General features: G+C 44.7%; 1 protein-coding gene across 1 annotated transcript in view; it reads left to right on the top strand.

Annotated features, from left to right (window-relative positions):
- Positions 1-300: 300 nt before the first annotated feature.
- Positions 301-15,392, top strand: part of mst1r (macrophage stimulating 1 receptor) — a 110,827-nt gene continuing 95,735 nt past the window's right edge. Inside the window, exon 1 of the mRNA XM_033037066.1 lies at positions 301-590. The gene's annotated coding sequence lies outside the window, so the exon portion shown is untranslated. The remainder of the gene's footprint in view (positions 591-15,392) is intronic.

Raw genomic sequence — 15,392 nt, 5'->3', positions numbered from 1 at the left:
TCAGTCTGCAGAAAGGTCTCGACCCCAAACCTATTCCTTTTCTCCAAAGATGCCGCCTGTCCCGTCGAGTTACTCCAGCTATTTGTGTCTACCTTCGGTGGAAACCAGCATCCGCAGTTCCTTCCTATACATCTATTTTTTTTTTTATGATTCATGGTTGCACAAACTGTCATCATTTGCGGCAATGACTGTACTTCAAAACCAGGGCGACGTGAAGGGCGTTAATGCATTGCAAATATTTGTTCTATTGCAGTATTTGCTTGTAGAGTGTGGAGCACTCGGGGAGTGGGGTTGTGGACGTGGTGGGACAGCAGAGGGCGACTGCCGCTAGATGTTAGCCTGGGTGGGAAAGTTGTGGTTGAGTCAGTGGGGCGGTGCGAGTAGGACGTCCGGTTTTAACAGCCTGTCCCCCCCTCTCTTCCACCGCTAAAGCCTCGCTCCAGGGATCAGGGATTACGTCCAGGTGAACGTGCAAGCAGGCTGGGACGAGTCCACCGAGTTGAAGCGACGAGAGGCACATTTCAGGAGCAGAAGCGAGAGCTCCGCCACTCTCCACACAGGCTGACTCGGGGCAGCCTTACCTGAGCCAGGTAAGTGAAGCTCGGGCGCCTATACCCCTCCTTATCTTCCTTCCCCTCACCTAGGGGCCTCCTTAACACGTTGGAAATCGCCGATCAAAGGGTGCAACATCAAGAAGGAGACATTTAAAAGCCTTCTCTTGATAAAATTACGCGGATATGGACCCTTTACATAACATCGGGATAGTTAGGAATTCGTTCGTTAGGGACTGACTAATGGAAGTATAAACAAATGGGGCAATTATTTGTATTCACAGGGGCCCAATTACAATGGGTTCTAATGCAGGGGCTGTGACAAAGGGGGAAGAGTGAATATTGGTAGATTTAGTGAGATTTAAGTGAGAATTTAAGTCCGATTTTGTGAGATTTAGTGATTTTAATCAAAGATCCTATAGATTTTAATTGTATGTCGCAATTGTGTGTCCACCGCCCATAAAATAGAGCCAATCAGTAGAAAGACCTATTCACTAACCGTGGACAGTGAAACCCCCAAGAATGAATCAATCAAGTGTAGACGAGACACTAGTTTCACCACCAGGTGTGTGTGTGTGTGTAGGCGAGATAGAAATAGGGAGGTTTTATTGAGGGGGCTAGAGAGAAAGAACGAGATTAAGGATGGGGATCGTATGGTGCTGGAATTTTCTGACACAGACCCTGCAAGTAGTCCAAAAAAAGGGTCACGACCCGAAAAGTCACCCATTCCTTCTATCCGGAGATGCTGCCTGTCCTGCTGAGTTACTCCAGTTTTCTGTGCCTATCATATCATATTCTTTGTCTCTCTATAATTAACAGGTATGTGTGAAAATGCTTAAGTTCCTCCCAAGACAGCAATAAACATGAGGTAAGATAGACACAAAGTGCTGGAGTAATTCAGTGGGTCAGGAAACATCTCTGGGGGGGAGGGGGGAAGAATAGGTGACATTTCGGTCCCAACACAAGAGGTCACCTGTCCGTTTACTCCAGAGATGCTGCCTCGCCCGCTGAGTTACTCCAACTCTTTGTGTCTGCCTTTGGTATAAACCAGCACCTGCAGTTCCTTGTTTGTACATTATGGACATATGATTGTTTGGAATAGTCAGGATCTCCTTGTGACATTAAAGTGAAAATAAAAGCAAAGCACTCAATGCCAGAAATCGGAAATGAAAACAGAAAATGCTGGAAATACTCAGCAGGTCAGGCAGCATCTGTGGGACGGGAAACAGAGTTATGTTTTCAGGCTACAGGGAAAGGTGTGTGGGCTGCAGGTTCCCTCTGGAAGGGTAAGCCTAGGTTGACCATGGAGGGGGCAGCGGGGTCCATCAGGCATGGGGCCCCATATCCGAGGAATGATGTGCTGTGTCCAGAGGAGGTTTACGAGAATGACCCCGGGGATGAATGGGTTAACGTACGATGAGCATTTTACGGCACTGGGCCTGTACTCGCTGGAGTTTATTGCCGCAGGCGACAGTGGAGGCCAAATCATTGGGTAATTTTAAAGTGGCGATTGGTTGATTGCTAATTAGTAAGAGTGTCAAAGGTGATTGGGCGAAAGCAGGAGGATGAGGTTATGAGGGAAAGATAGATCAGCCATGATTCAATGGCGGAGTAGACTCAGTGGGCCGAATGGCCTAATTCTGCTCCTATGACGTGAAGTTATGAGCTATAAACAAGGTTATGCCGTCAATTAGTGAATTGGAGCAGTTAGATAGTGAGAACATAGACAATGTAACGTAGGAGATGGGAAAGGTGGAGCAGGCAATTGTGCTCTGCATGTCAGGCTGGGCATGTCTTTGCAGAGATTTTAGTTTAGCGATAGAGCATGGAAACAGGCACTTCGGCCTACCAAGTCCACACTGACCGTCGATCACCCGTGGGCACTGGTTTTACATTACCCCGCTTCCTCATCTACTCCTGACACACTGGGAGTGATTTTGCAGAGGCCAATTAACCTGCAAACCCGCATGTCTTTATGATGTGGGAGGAAAACGGCACACCCGCAAGAAACCCACGCGACCAATGGACAATAGGCGCAGGAGTAGGCCATTCGGCCCTTCGAGCCAGCACCGCCATTCAATGTGATCATGGCTGATCACCCCCAATCAGTACCCCGTTCCTGCCTTCTCCCCATATCCGCTATCCCCGCACACAGGGAGAACGTGCAAATTCCACACAGACAACACCCATACGTAGTCAGGATCGAACCTGGGTCTCTGGCGTTGTAAGGCAGCAACTCTGCGGCTACACCATTGTGTCCTTTCCCAGAGAGAGAGAAAAAGGAGAAGCAGAAAGAAATTGGCTGAACTAATATTGTAGATGGATGACTAATACAGAGAGAGAGAAATGAAGTTATCTGAAACCGAATAAATTCAACATTCAGCCCATGTTGACGTCTCTGCCCATCTGCGATAATTTCATTTATCTGTATTAGGTCTGTATCCATCTATACCGTGCCTATGTAAGTACCTGTCGTAATATCTCTTAAACATAGTGATTCCATCTGACTCCATCACCACCATGACATTGACACTGGTTTGTTATTATCATGTGTATCTCCAGCAGAATTTCCAGACATCAATCAATCTCTGTCTGACAAAATCATTTTCCACTCAGATCCACTTCTAAAACTTCTTCTAAATTTAAACCTATTTGTTGTTTATGATACCCCTATCAAAGGAAAAAAAAGATTGGGGACATCTACCTTATCTGTGCCACTTATAATTGTATATACCTCTATCAGGTAACCTTTCCAACACCTTTGCTCGAGGGAAAATAAGCCCAATCTATCAAATCTTTCCCATAACTAAATGTCTCCAATCCGCGCAACATCCTGGTGAGTCTCCGCTGCACTTTCTCCAGCACAACTGCATACTTCCTCTAGTGTGTGACAAGAGTGGGGCAGCGGTGGTGCTGCTGACTTACAGCGCCAGAGACGGGGGTTCGATCAGGTGTTGTCTGGATGGATTTGTAGAGAATAGATGCATGATCTGTGGTTCATCCTGAGGAAGAGGAGCAGTCAGCTCGTTTCCCTTTCCCCTGACTCTCAGTCTGAAGAAGTGTCTCGACCCAAAACGTCACCCATTCCTTCTCTCCAGAGAACACCAGACTCGGGAACAGCTTCTTCCCCTCCGTTATCAGGCCTCTGAGCTAGGGTAGTGTCCGATTCACCTCTACCCCACTGGGGACATTGGGCTTTGTTTGGATTATTGTGTGCTCTTCCAGTCGTCCCATTACAGGGAGGTTGTGGCGGCTTTGGAAAGGGTGCAGAGGAGTATACACCTCAGTACGATCCCTGGACAGACTTGGATTGTTTTCTCTGGAACACCAGAGCTTGTGGGGAGACTTGATACGGGCACATACTGTAATATAAAGAGAGGTATTGATAGAGATGACAGAATATTTTATACCAGAATGGAATAATCAAGTACTATAGGGCATATTGTTTTTGTGGTGAGAGGGGCAAAGTTTAAAGGAGATTTACAGGTCAGGTTTTGTTACACGGAGGGTAGTAAGAACCTGGAATGTGCTGCTGGGGGTGGTGGTTGAAGCAGATACGTCAGTGTAATTTTGAACTTTTGGATACTCAAATAGATATGCAGGAAATAGAGGGACACGGGTTCTATCTTGGCTTCAGGTTGGGCACAGACATTGTGGGCACAAGGGCCTGTTCTTGTTCTATGTTGTCTATGAAACTGATGCACTACAATGCAGGGAACTATATTCTGCACTCCATTTGCTCTATCTATTGTGCATTGTATTGTGTTGTCTTTGAAGAGATTGGTTTTTATGTATTGTATATCTGACCTGTTTTGATAGCATGCAAAACAAAACTTTTTTCACTGTACCTCAATACACATGACAATAATAAACCGAAAGCTCGACATTGATAGGGAATATGGCAGCGAGCCTGAGGCAGAGTTTCAGACACTTGCCAAGGATATCGATGGGAGGGTGAAGGCAACAGAGACTGCAAATGCTAGAATCTAGAGCATTGCTGGAATTACTCAGCAGGTCAAGCAGGATCTGTGGATGTAAAAAGTATAAGATTACAGTTTTGGCAGAGACACTGCATCAGGATAGGTGGAGTGGCTCGACGTGAAACGTTATTGACTTGCACCTTCTGCCCCCACATGATGGCGTAGCAGTAGAGTTGCTGCCGTACAACGCCAGACATCCCGGTTCGATCCTGGCAATGGGGGCTGTCTGTATGGAGTTTGTCCGTTCTCCCCCTGACCACCTGGGTTTTCCCCGGGTGCTCCGGTTTCCTCCCAAACTCCAAAGATGTACAGGTTTGTAGGTTAACTGGCTTCTGTAAATTGTCCGTAGTGTGTTCTTGTGTACGGGGATCGCTGTAGGTTAGTGCGGGATCGCTGGTTAGCATGCACTCGGTGGGCCGAAGGGCCTGTTTCCGTGCTGTATCTGTAAACTGAACTGAAGATGCTGCTTGATGATGTTCCGATCCAGCTTTCTGATTCTTGATAGAGATATAGTTGGTTGGTAAAGGATGGAGTTTGTATGGAGGCTTCTAGGCCCATCATTAAGTCCTGGTGTGGACTGCGAGTGGATGAGTAAAGGAACTGGTGCATTTTGCATCTTTCTGTCTGCTTTATGTCAACCATAGTTGGTACATTCTTTTGTGTTCCAACATGTCCCTTAGAGTTAGCTAAATGTTTAGTTTCTTTCTTTTAATTTGAGTTGTTGTAGTCCAGTCCATCACACAGACCAGGTTTCCCACCATTGACTCAGAAAAACAGCCAACATAATCAAAGATGTCCCACCCTGGTCATTCCTCCAGCTCCCTGCTCCCATCCGGCAAAAGATGATATAGAAGTTGAAAGTGCGCACCACCAGACTCAGGAACAACTCTTTCCTCTTCCATAAACTAGGATACTGTCTGATTCACCACTACCCCTTGATGACGTTGGATGATATTTTGCATTTCCTATCTTCCACTTTGCTCTATCTAGTGTATTTGAGTTTGACGATTATATGCGGAGGAAATCTGGTCTCTTTAGATAGCATGCAAAATAAAGCTTTTTTTTAATTGTAACTTTGTACACATGCCATGAATGAACCTAAACCTATTTATGTCTTGAACTAATAATTTGTGTTTTTGAATGCACTTAAAACATTTTTTGTTTAAGTACTTCAAAACATTTCAACGACCTATAAAAATCTCTGATTATCAGTGATATCCAAAGGGGTAGATCAGTGTGGGCAAGTTGGGCCGAGGGTCTGTTTCCATTCGGTATGAGGCAATGGATGAAGCAGACCATTGAGTGAGTGGGTGAGTGAGTGAGTGAGCTAGCAACGCTGGCCTGAATCGGGTTTCCACTCATGAACTGGTCAGCTCTTTGGACTTTAGACTTTAGAGATACAGCGCTGAAACAGGCCCTTCGACCCACAGCGATCACCCTGCACACTAGCACTATCCTACACACTAGGGACAATTTACAATTTTACTAAAGCCAATTAACCTACAAACCTGTACATCTTTGGAGTGTGGGAGGAAACCAGAGCTCCCAGAGAAAACCCACACGGTCACAGGGAGAACGCGCAATTTCCATATAGACAGCACCCGTACACAGGACTGAACCCGGATCTCTGGCACTGCAAGGCAGCAACTCTAAAGCTGTGCCACTGTGCCACCCCGGTATGCCCCCCTGATGGAACCAAGAACTTCCCATCATTGAGTCTTGGTAAGGCTGGATTGAGTACCAAAGTGCTGTACATGACTAATCATAAACATAAAACAAAACAATAAAAACATTAAAAGGCAGTAAAAACAATAAAAAGCAATAATAGAAACACTAAAACAAGAGCAAAGTCTCATGCAGGGGCGAAAGCCAAGGAATAGAAAAGGGTTTTAAGAGTTTTGAAAATGGACAGTGAAGGGGCCTGTCTAATGTGCAAAGGTAGAGTGTTCCATAATGTCGGAGCAGCAACAGAGAAGGCTCTATCCCCTCTGAGCTTCCGCTTAGACCTCGGTACCTCCAGGAGCAACTGAACCGTACAACAGAATAGTAACAGCAAAGGGGTCGAGAGGGAGGAGGTAGCCCTTACGAGTGTGTATGTGGAAGCTGACTATGAATTTGGATGCATTAGCTGAGGAATAGACTGCGTATGGGAAATAGACTGAGATGTGTCCACATCAATTGTACTGCCCCTTTAAGTCCAGAGATCCATTACAGCATTAGTTTAGTTTTTATTGTCACATGTACCGAGGTTTACTGTAGAGCTTTTTTGTTGCGTGCTATCCAGTCAGCAGAAAGACTATACATGATTATGATCAAGCCAACCACAAGTGATCAGAGGATAAAGAGACAAAAATATACAGAGCTGTCTACAGTGTACAGACACAGGATAAAGGGACAAAACTATAGTCTTAACTTGGCTAAGAGTTTAGTGCAAGATAAAGTCCATCGCTAGGCTAGCCTGACCCTTGCAACACTGACCCGGCAGGACAACGCGCCTTTACAGCCAAGTTAAAACTTTGCAATTTTAATAACTTTGAAACTTGTAGGATGCAAGATGGCACCAGAAACATGGCGGCTCTTGTGTACTACCTCAGTATAGTCTACTATTCTTACACTCCTGTACTTGGGTATGGTTGTGCTCATGAATAGCGTTTCTGAATTGTACGCAAAAGAATTTCACTGTGCCTAGGTTCATGTGACTGTTAAGTACCATTGAATCCATGGCCTTATCGGAATGGGTAGCACCATGGATGTGAGCAGTCCCCCTTTCTGTTCCCTGCAATTAACTTTCCTTTACCTTCTCAACCACATGTCAAAGATCTTGTACAAAGTAACGTCCTGGGAGGCCTCGTATACTCTTAGTTTTGCATGAGATGGACTAATCCCGCAGGTGACCTCTTCGAGACTTGGGACGCCTTTTACTGCCTCTGCTGCTCCCCTGCTGACTGTTAACACTAACCACCAGTTGGCCATTACCTTCACTGCTCACGGATGAGGGAAAAGGGAAAACGTGTGTGGGAAATTGATTCTTGGCAGAACTAATTTTTGTGTTGGAAACAAGATTTTCATCAAGATTACTAGAATCGGTATTTGGTAAGGAAACTACTTGCACAATTCCTGAAATAATATTGCAGGGCATGGAAGGGGAAATTGTTGCAATGCTTGGCCTTTCCTTTATTGAATAACATTTTAGTGAGCAACTTATTTTTTGCCTTGGGTTGCATCATTAAAATGTTTTGCAATTTTTTTTGCTCTTCAAAGGTCTTTTATTGTCACATGTACCAATTAAGGTACAGTGAAATGCGAATTACCATACAGCCACACTTAAAAAACACAACAAGACACACAATTACATAAAAGTTAACATAAACATCCACCACAGTCGATTCCCACGTTCCTCACTGTGATGGAAGACAATAAAGTCCAATCTTCTTGTCTTTATTCTCCTGCGGTCGGGGCAGTCAAACCATCCGTCGGGGCGATCGAAGCTCCCGCAGTCGGCGGTTGAAGCACCGCGTCGGGGTGGTCGAAACTCCTGCGGCTTGGAGCTCCCGAATTCGGTCTCTAACCAGACCGCGAGCTCCACGATTTTAAGCCCACAGGCTCCCGCGGTTGTAGATCCCAAAGTCGGTCTCCAGCAAAGGCCACCAACTCCTCGAAGTTAGGCCGCAGTGTGGACAGAGATACCATACTGAAAAAAATCATATTTCCGTCAAGGTAAGAGATTTAAAAAAAGTTTCCCCCAACCACCCCCCACCCCCCACATAAAACAAGCTAAAGAACACGAAAAACGTACATTTAACACATACTATTAAAAACCACAAAAAGGAAGGGACAGACTGACTGTTAGTGAAGCTATGTTGTAATTATTACCTCGATGGAGATACAATTATATTAAAGACTAGACCAAGTGGGACCCGTTGGGTCCCTGTCTCATGGTAGGCCTAGTTCCCCAATCGCAACCCGTACCCCCAACACAATATTTGACAACTCACCCATAGCCCCCACGGGAGGCCAGGTCCACCAACGCAACCTGTTCCCCAATGCAATATTCCACCACTCGCCTGTTCCCCCATATTCCACCACTCACCCATAGCCCCCAACTGTACAGGGGTGTATCCCCCAGCACTGCCTCCCCCTCCTCTTGCTTCGAGGATTTTAAAACAGAATGCATTTGCCCCCTCCCCCTGCTATTCAGCTAAAAACTTGCTGGAAGGGCTGAGTGTTCCTCGATTGCAACTTTGCTGCAAGCTGGGCCAGCAAGGATTTGGATCCCAATATCTGCTAACATTTTAAACTTGAATTTGTAAATTTTTACATTTCAATAACTTGTGAAATATAACATCAATCTGAACAAAATTTTAGAGATAGATAGATAGATAGATAGATAGATAGATAGATAGATAGATAGATAGATAGATAGATAGATAGATAGATAGATAGATAGATAGATAGATGTCTTGTTATGTCATCGATGGTTGGTGAGGCTGAGCGTGGTATTTATAGGCTTTCCCGATGAATTCTCATTTTATATTTTTGTGGGGTCTTGGAATATCAGGCAGTGGTCAATGATAAAAATTGTGCCACACGGCACATTCCTGAAGCCAGGATTCACAGAGAAGACTGTAGAAACGAGGGACTTGGTTTATCAAGGAAAGACAAAAACAAATTGCTGGAGTAATTCAGCGGGTCAGGCAGCATCCTGGGAGAACATGTCTAGGAAGGAACTTCAGGTGCTGGTTTACACCGAAGATAGACATAAAATAGTGGAGTCATTCAGCGAGTCAGGCAGCATCTCTGGAGAAAAGGAATAGGTGACATTTCAGGTTGAGACTCTTCCTCAGACTGAAGAAGTCTGAAGAAGGGTCTCGACCCAAAACGTTGCCTATTTCTTTTCTCCAGAGATGCTGCCTGACCCGCTGAGTTACTCCACCATTTTGAGTCTATCCTGGTGAATAGGTGACGTTTCAGGTTGGAACCCTTCTTCAGACCTGTATCCTTGTTCTCCAGGGATAGTGCCTGACCTGACCCGACTCCAGCATTTTGTGTCTTCAGTGAGACAACTATTCTTTTCTGTTAGCGGCCTGATGAGAAGGCGTGATTGTTTGAATGCTTTAAGTACCTTTATCTGCCAACTCTTGGCTGCCTTCCCACTGGGACTGCTCACTACTTGTTAAGGTGCTATATCATCGCTGGAACATTGGCGTCAGATGGGTCTAATCTACAGTTCTTCGTCATTAGCAATAGAATGACGGTGGACTTAAGAAAGGGGAAGTTAGCTCTGTTAACACTGGGGGATGTCTGACTAATCAAGTCTCTTTTTGGCATAACTGGGCCATTAGTAACAAGGTAAATAAAGGAGTGTTTTTGAATGTTATCTATGTGAATTTGCAGATTTCCAACAAATACTGTCTGGCAAAAGTGAGAGGCTGGGGATTCAGAGGTCATTGGTGAGACCGCACAAAGAGTACTGTGTGCTGTTCTAATCCCCCAATTATAGGAAACATAGAAATATAGAAAATGGGTGCAGGAGTAGGCCATTCAGCCCTTCGAGACAGCACCACCATTCAATATGATCATGGCTGAGCATCCAAAATCAGTACCCTATTCCGGCTTTTCGACCCATAATCCCTTGGTTCCGTTAGCCCCAAGAGCTAAATCTAACTCTCTCATGAAAACATCCAGTGAATTGGCCTCCACAGCCTTCTGTGGCAGATAATTCCACAGATTCACAACTCCCTGAGTGAAAACGTTTTTCCTCATCTCAGTTCTAAATGGCCTACCCCTTATTCTTAAACTCTGACCCCTGGTTCTGGACTCCCACAACATCGGGACCATTTTTCCTGCATCTACCCTGTCCAATCCACTAAGAATTTTATATGTTTCTGTAAGATCACCTCTCATCCTTCTAAATTCCAGCGAATAGAAGTCCAGTCGACCAATTCTTACATCATACGTCAATCCCGCCATCCTGGGAATTAACCTGGTGAACCTATGCTGCACTCCCTCAACGGCAATAATGCCCTTCCTCAAATTAGGAGATCAAAATTGCCCTGTACACCTTGCTTTTAAACTCAAATTCTCCCGCAATGAAGACCATTGGCTTTCTTCACTGCCTGCTGTACCTGCATGCTTACTTTCAGTGACTGATGTACAAGCACACCCAGGTCTCGTTGCACCTCCCCTTCTCCTAATCTGACACCATTCAGATAATAATCTGCCTTCCTGTTCTTGCCACCAAAGTGGATAACCTCACATTTATCTACATGATACTGCATCTGCCATGCTTCTGCCCAACCTATCCAAGTCACCCTGCGGCCTCACAGTATCCTCATCGCAGCTCACACTGCCACCCAGCTTTGTGTCTTCCGCAAATTTAGAGATGTTACATTTAATTCCCTCATCTAAATCGTTAATATATATTGTAAACAACTGGGGTCCCATCACCGAGCCATGCGTCACCCCACTAGTCACTGCCTGCCATTCTGAAAAAGACCCATTAATTCCTACTCTTTGCTTCCTGTCTACCAACCAGTTCTCTATCCATGTCAATACCCTACTCCCAAAACCATGTGCTTTAATTTTGCACACTAATCTCTTGTGTGGGACCTTGTCAAAGGCTTTTTGAAAGTCCAGATACTCCACATCCACTGGTTCTCCCTTATCCATTCTACCAGTTACATCCTCAAAGAAATTCCAGAACATTATTCAAGCATGATTTCCCCTTCATAACTCCATGTCGACTTTGACCGATCCCGTCACGGCTTTCCAAATGCGCTGCTATAACATCTTTAACAATCGACTCTAGCATCTTCCCCACTACCGATATAAGGCTAACTGGTCTATAATTCCCCATTTTCTCTCTTCCTCCTTTCTTAAAAAGTGGAGTTACCATCCAGTCCACAGGAACTGATCCAGAGTTGAGAGAACATTGGAAAATGATCATCAATGCATCCACGATTTCGAGGGCCACCTCCTTGAGTACTCTGGGATGTAGACCATCAGGCCCTGGGGATTTATCTGCCTTCAGTCCCAACAGTTTACCTAACACCATTTTCTGACTAATGTGCATTCCCTTCGGTTTCTCCCTCCCACTAGATCCTTGATTCCTTAGTATTTCCGGGTGATTATTTGTGTCTTCCTTAGTGAAGACAGAACCAAAGTACTTGTTTAATTGTTCTGCCATTTCCTTGATTCCCATTAAAAATTCACCTGTCTCTGATTGTATGAGACCTACATTCGTCTTCACTAATCTTTTCCATTTTACATACCTATAGAAACTTATACAGCCAGTTTTTATATTCCCTGCAAGCTTTCTTTCATGCTCTCCCCCCCCCCCTTAATTAACCCCTTTGTCCTCGGAGTTCTAAATTTTTATATGCTTTTTCCTTGAGTTTAACACTATCCTTGACTTCCCTCGTTAGCCACCGTTGAGCGCCCTTCCAAGTTTTATTTTTTCGCCAGACAGGGATGAACTGTGTGGGATGAATCTGGAGTTCATCCATGCGGTCATTAAATCTTCGCCATTGCATCTCCACTGTCAACCCTTTAAGTATAATTTACCAGTCTATCCCTGCCAATTCCCATCTCATACCTTCAAAGACTCCTTTATTCAAGTTCAGGACTCTAGTCTCTGAATTAACCATGTCACTCTCCATCCTAATGCAGAATTCCACCATATTATGGTCACTGTTGCTAACTAATCCTTCCTCATTACACAATACCCAGTCTAGGCTGGCATGCCCTCTAGTCGGTTCCTCTACATATTCGTTTAAAAACCCATCCCAGATACATTCCAGGAAATCCTTCTCCTCAGCGATGCTACCAATTTGGTTGGCCCAATCTATATGTGGAATGAAATCAGCCATCATAACCGCTGTACCTTTGCTACACGCATCTCTAATTTCCAGCTTGATGCTATCCCCAACCTTCCTGCTGCTCGTTGGTGGAATGTATACAACTCCAACAAGCGTTTACTACCCCAGGCTATTTCGTAGTTCTACCCATACCGATTCTACAACATCCAAGCTAATGTCTCTCCTTGCTATTGCATTATATCCACCTCCTCTTCCTTTCTGTCTATCCTTCCTGAATATCGAATACCCCTACATGTTTAGCTCCCAGCCTTGGTTCACTGGAAAGTTAGGTGCACTTGCAGGCTTGAGCAATAGGGAAAAGCTGAATAGGTTGGAACTTTTTTCTTTGGAGCATGGAAGGCTGAGGAGTGACCTGTTTGATGTGTACAAGATCACGAGGGTCATGGTTAAAGTGAATGCTCACAATCATTTCCCCAATGTAGAGGATTCTAAAACTGGAGGGCAATTATGACTTTCAAAAGACATTTGCACAGACATTTGAGTAGGAAGGTTTTAGAGGACTATGGGCCAAATGGCTCTTGCCCAGAATGACAACTTAGTTGGCATGGCCTATATCTGTGCTGCACAGCTCCGTGACTCTAGAATATGGCATTTTCACTTGAGTTGGAAATGAGCATGGAGAGGGAATTTGAAGGATGGTACCAAAAATGTCCTGGAGGCTAACATTTTTTAAACTACCAGTACGTTGATGACCAGATGGGGAGATAAATATTTATAGGTTTCATCGTTTCACTTGACGCAGTTAAGAGAGATAGCAAGTTAAATCATGTTGAGTTTATTGTCACGTGCACAAGTATGGTGAGGTACAAGTACAATGGAAATCTTGCTTACAACAGAATCAAAGGCACATAGCCTCAGGTAGCACACATAAACGTAAATTATAGAAATTCTATAAGACACTGAAAAGAAAAAGATTGTGCAAAAAACAATGGGATAGGCGGTGTTTATTCTCATAGTAACGTAGGGATACCTTGGGGAGGTAGAGCAAAATGATTAGGGACATACATAGGAAAGTGAGCTGTTTCCATGTTATATGACTACGACTGCATTACACTACATATTTGAGGGGAGGTGGAGGTGGCACCGTGTGTACAGCAATAGATTGGTGCCTTTCAGCGCCAGAGTCCCAGGTTTGATCCTGACGACGGGTGTTGGCTGAGTTTGTATGTTTTCCCTGTGACGGTGTGTATTTTCTCCGGGTGCTCTGGTTTCCTCCCGCACTCCAAAGATGTGCAGGTTAATTAACTTCTGTTAATTGTGCCTTGTGTGTAAGACAGAGCTAGTGCACAGGTGATCGCTGGTTGGCACGGACACGGTGGGCCGAGGGTCCTTTTCCCACATTGTATCCCTAAAACTAAAACCAAGACTTGTTAACTCTGTACAGGTTCTGTTTGAATCGGGAACTACATAGAAAATAGGTGCAGGAGTAGGCCACTCGGCCCTTCGAGCCTGCACCGCCATTCAATATGATCATGGCTGATCATCCATCTCAGTATCCCGTACCTGCCTTCTCTCCATACCCCCTGATCCCTTTAGCCACAAGGGCCACATCTAACTCCCTCTTAAATATAGCCGATGAACTGGCCTCAACTACCCTCTGTGGCAGAGAGTTCCAGAGATTCACCACTCTCTGTGTAAAAAATGTTTTTCTCATCTCGGCCTTAAAGGATTTCCCCTCTATCCTTAAGCTATGACCCCTTGTCCTGGACTTCCCCAACATCGGGAACAACCTTCCTGCATCTAGCCTGTCCAACCCCTTAAGAATTCTGTAAGTTTCTATAAGATCCCCCCTCAATCTCCTAAATTCTAGCGAGTACAAGCCGAGTCTATCCAGTCTTTCTTCATATGAAAGTCCTGACATCCCAGGAGTCTTGGCAACTGATTATTGTAATTCATTATCATTGAGACTGCTGGAAGAACCCATGTTAAAATAACCTCCTTGGACCCTGTTTCTGTCTTTGCGTAATTGTGCAATCAAAGGGTATTTTATTATCGACAGTATACTATTTCCTGAAACTGCATGGAATATCAGAATGTATAAATGGGGGACAGGGTATTAAGATCCTCCTGCACCATACTTGGCTATGCTTCGTAGTTCCTGTGTTACGGCTTTGTGGGTCTGTGTCTGCTACACCATGCGTGACGGATTCTCGTCATTTGCCGTGACGGAAAGATCAAGGGCTTGGGTCGAGCTAACTCGGGGACTTGTTTTACTGCTTACCTGGGACGTGTCAACACCAGTCCGGGAGCAGGTTTGACTATTTTAGCTGGGAAAACTGTGTAAGACTTGGACGGAGGAAATGTGTAAGAAGGATCTGCAGATGCTGGTTTAAACCGAAGATGGACACAAAAGGCTGGAGTAACTCAGAGGGGCAGGCAGTATCTCTGGAGAGATGGAATGGGTGACGTTTCGGGTCGAGACCCTTCTTCAGACTGGTTAGGGATAAGGGAAACGAGAGATATAGACGGTGATGTGGGGAGATAAAGAACAATGAATGAAAGATATGCAACGAAGGATATTTGAGTTAAGAGTCTGGAGTGTTTAAATGTCATACATCCCGAAACGCAACAATATAATTCTTATTTAATTTACTTATGTACATGTAATTCTTATTAGCAGCAGTACAACAGATATGTAGACAGAGTACTCTGTAAATAACACGAGCACAGGCGCATGCATGCACAACCAATAATAGTGCAAAGACAAAAACAATAACCCCAAGTCTATATAGGTTGGAGGTAGACAAAAATGCTGGAGAAACTCAGCGGGTGGAGCAGCATCTATGGAGCGAAGGAAATAGGTCTATTTCCTTCGCTCCATAGATGCTGCTGCACCCGCTGAGTTTCTCCAGCATTTTTATTTACCTTCGATTTTCCAGCATCTGCAGTTCCTTCTTAAACACTCTATATAGTTCGGAGTTTATTTGGAGGTTGTAGAGTTTAATAGCCTGATGGCCGGAGGGAAGAAGCTGTTCCTGAACCTG

This window comes from Amblyraja radiata, chromosome 18 (genome assembly GCF_010909765.2).
Source record: "Amblyraja radiata isolate CabotCenter1 chromosome 18, sAmbRad1.1.pri, whole genome shotgun sequence".
Lineage (NCBI taxonomy): Eukaryota > Metazoa > Chordata > Chondrichthyes > Rajiformes > Rajidae > Amblyraja > Amblyraja radiata.
Note: the sequence above shows the minus strand (reverse complement) of the source record. Positions and strands in the feature narration are given on the sequence as shown.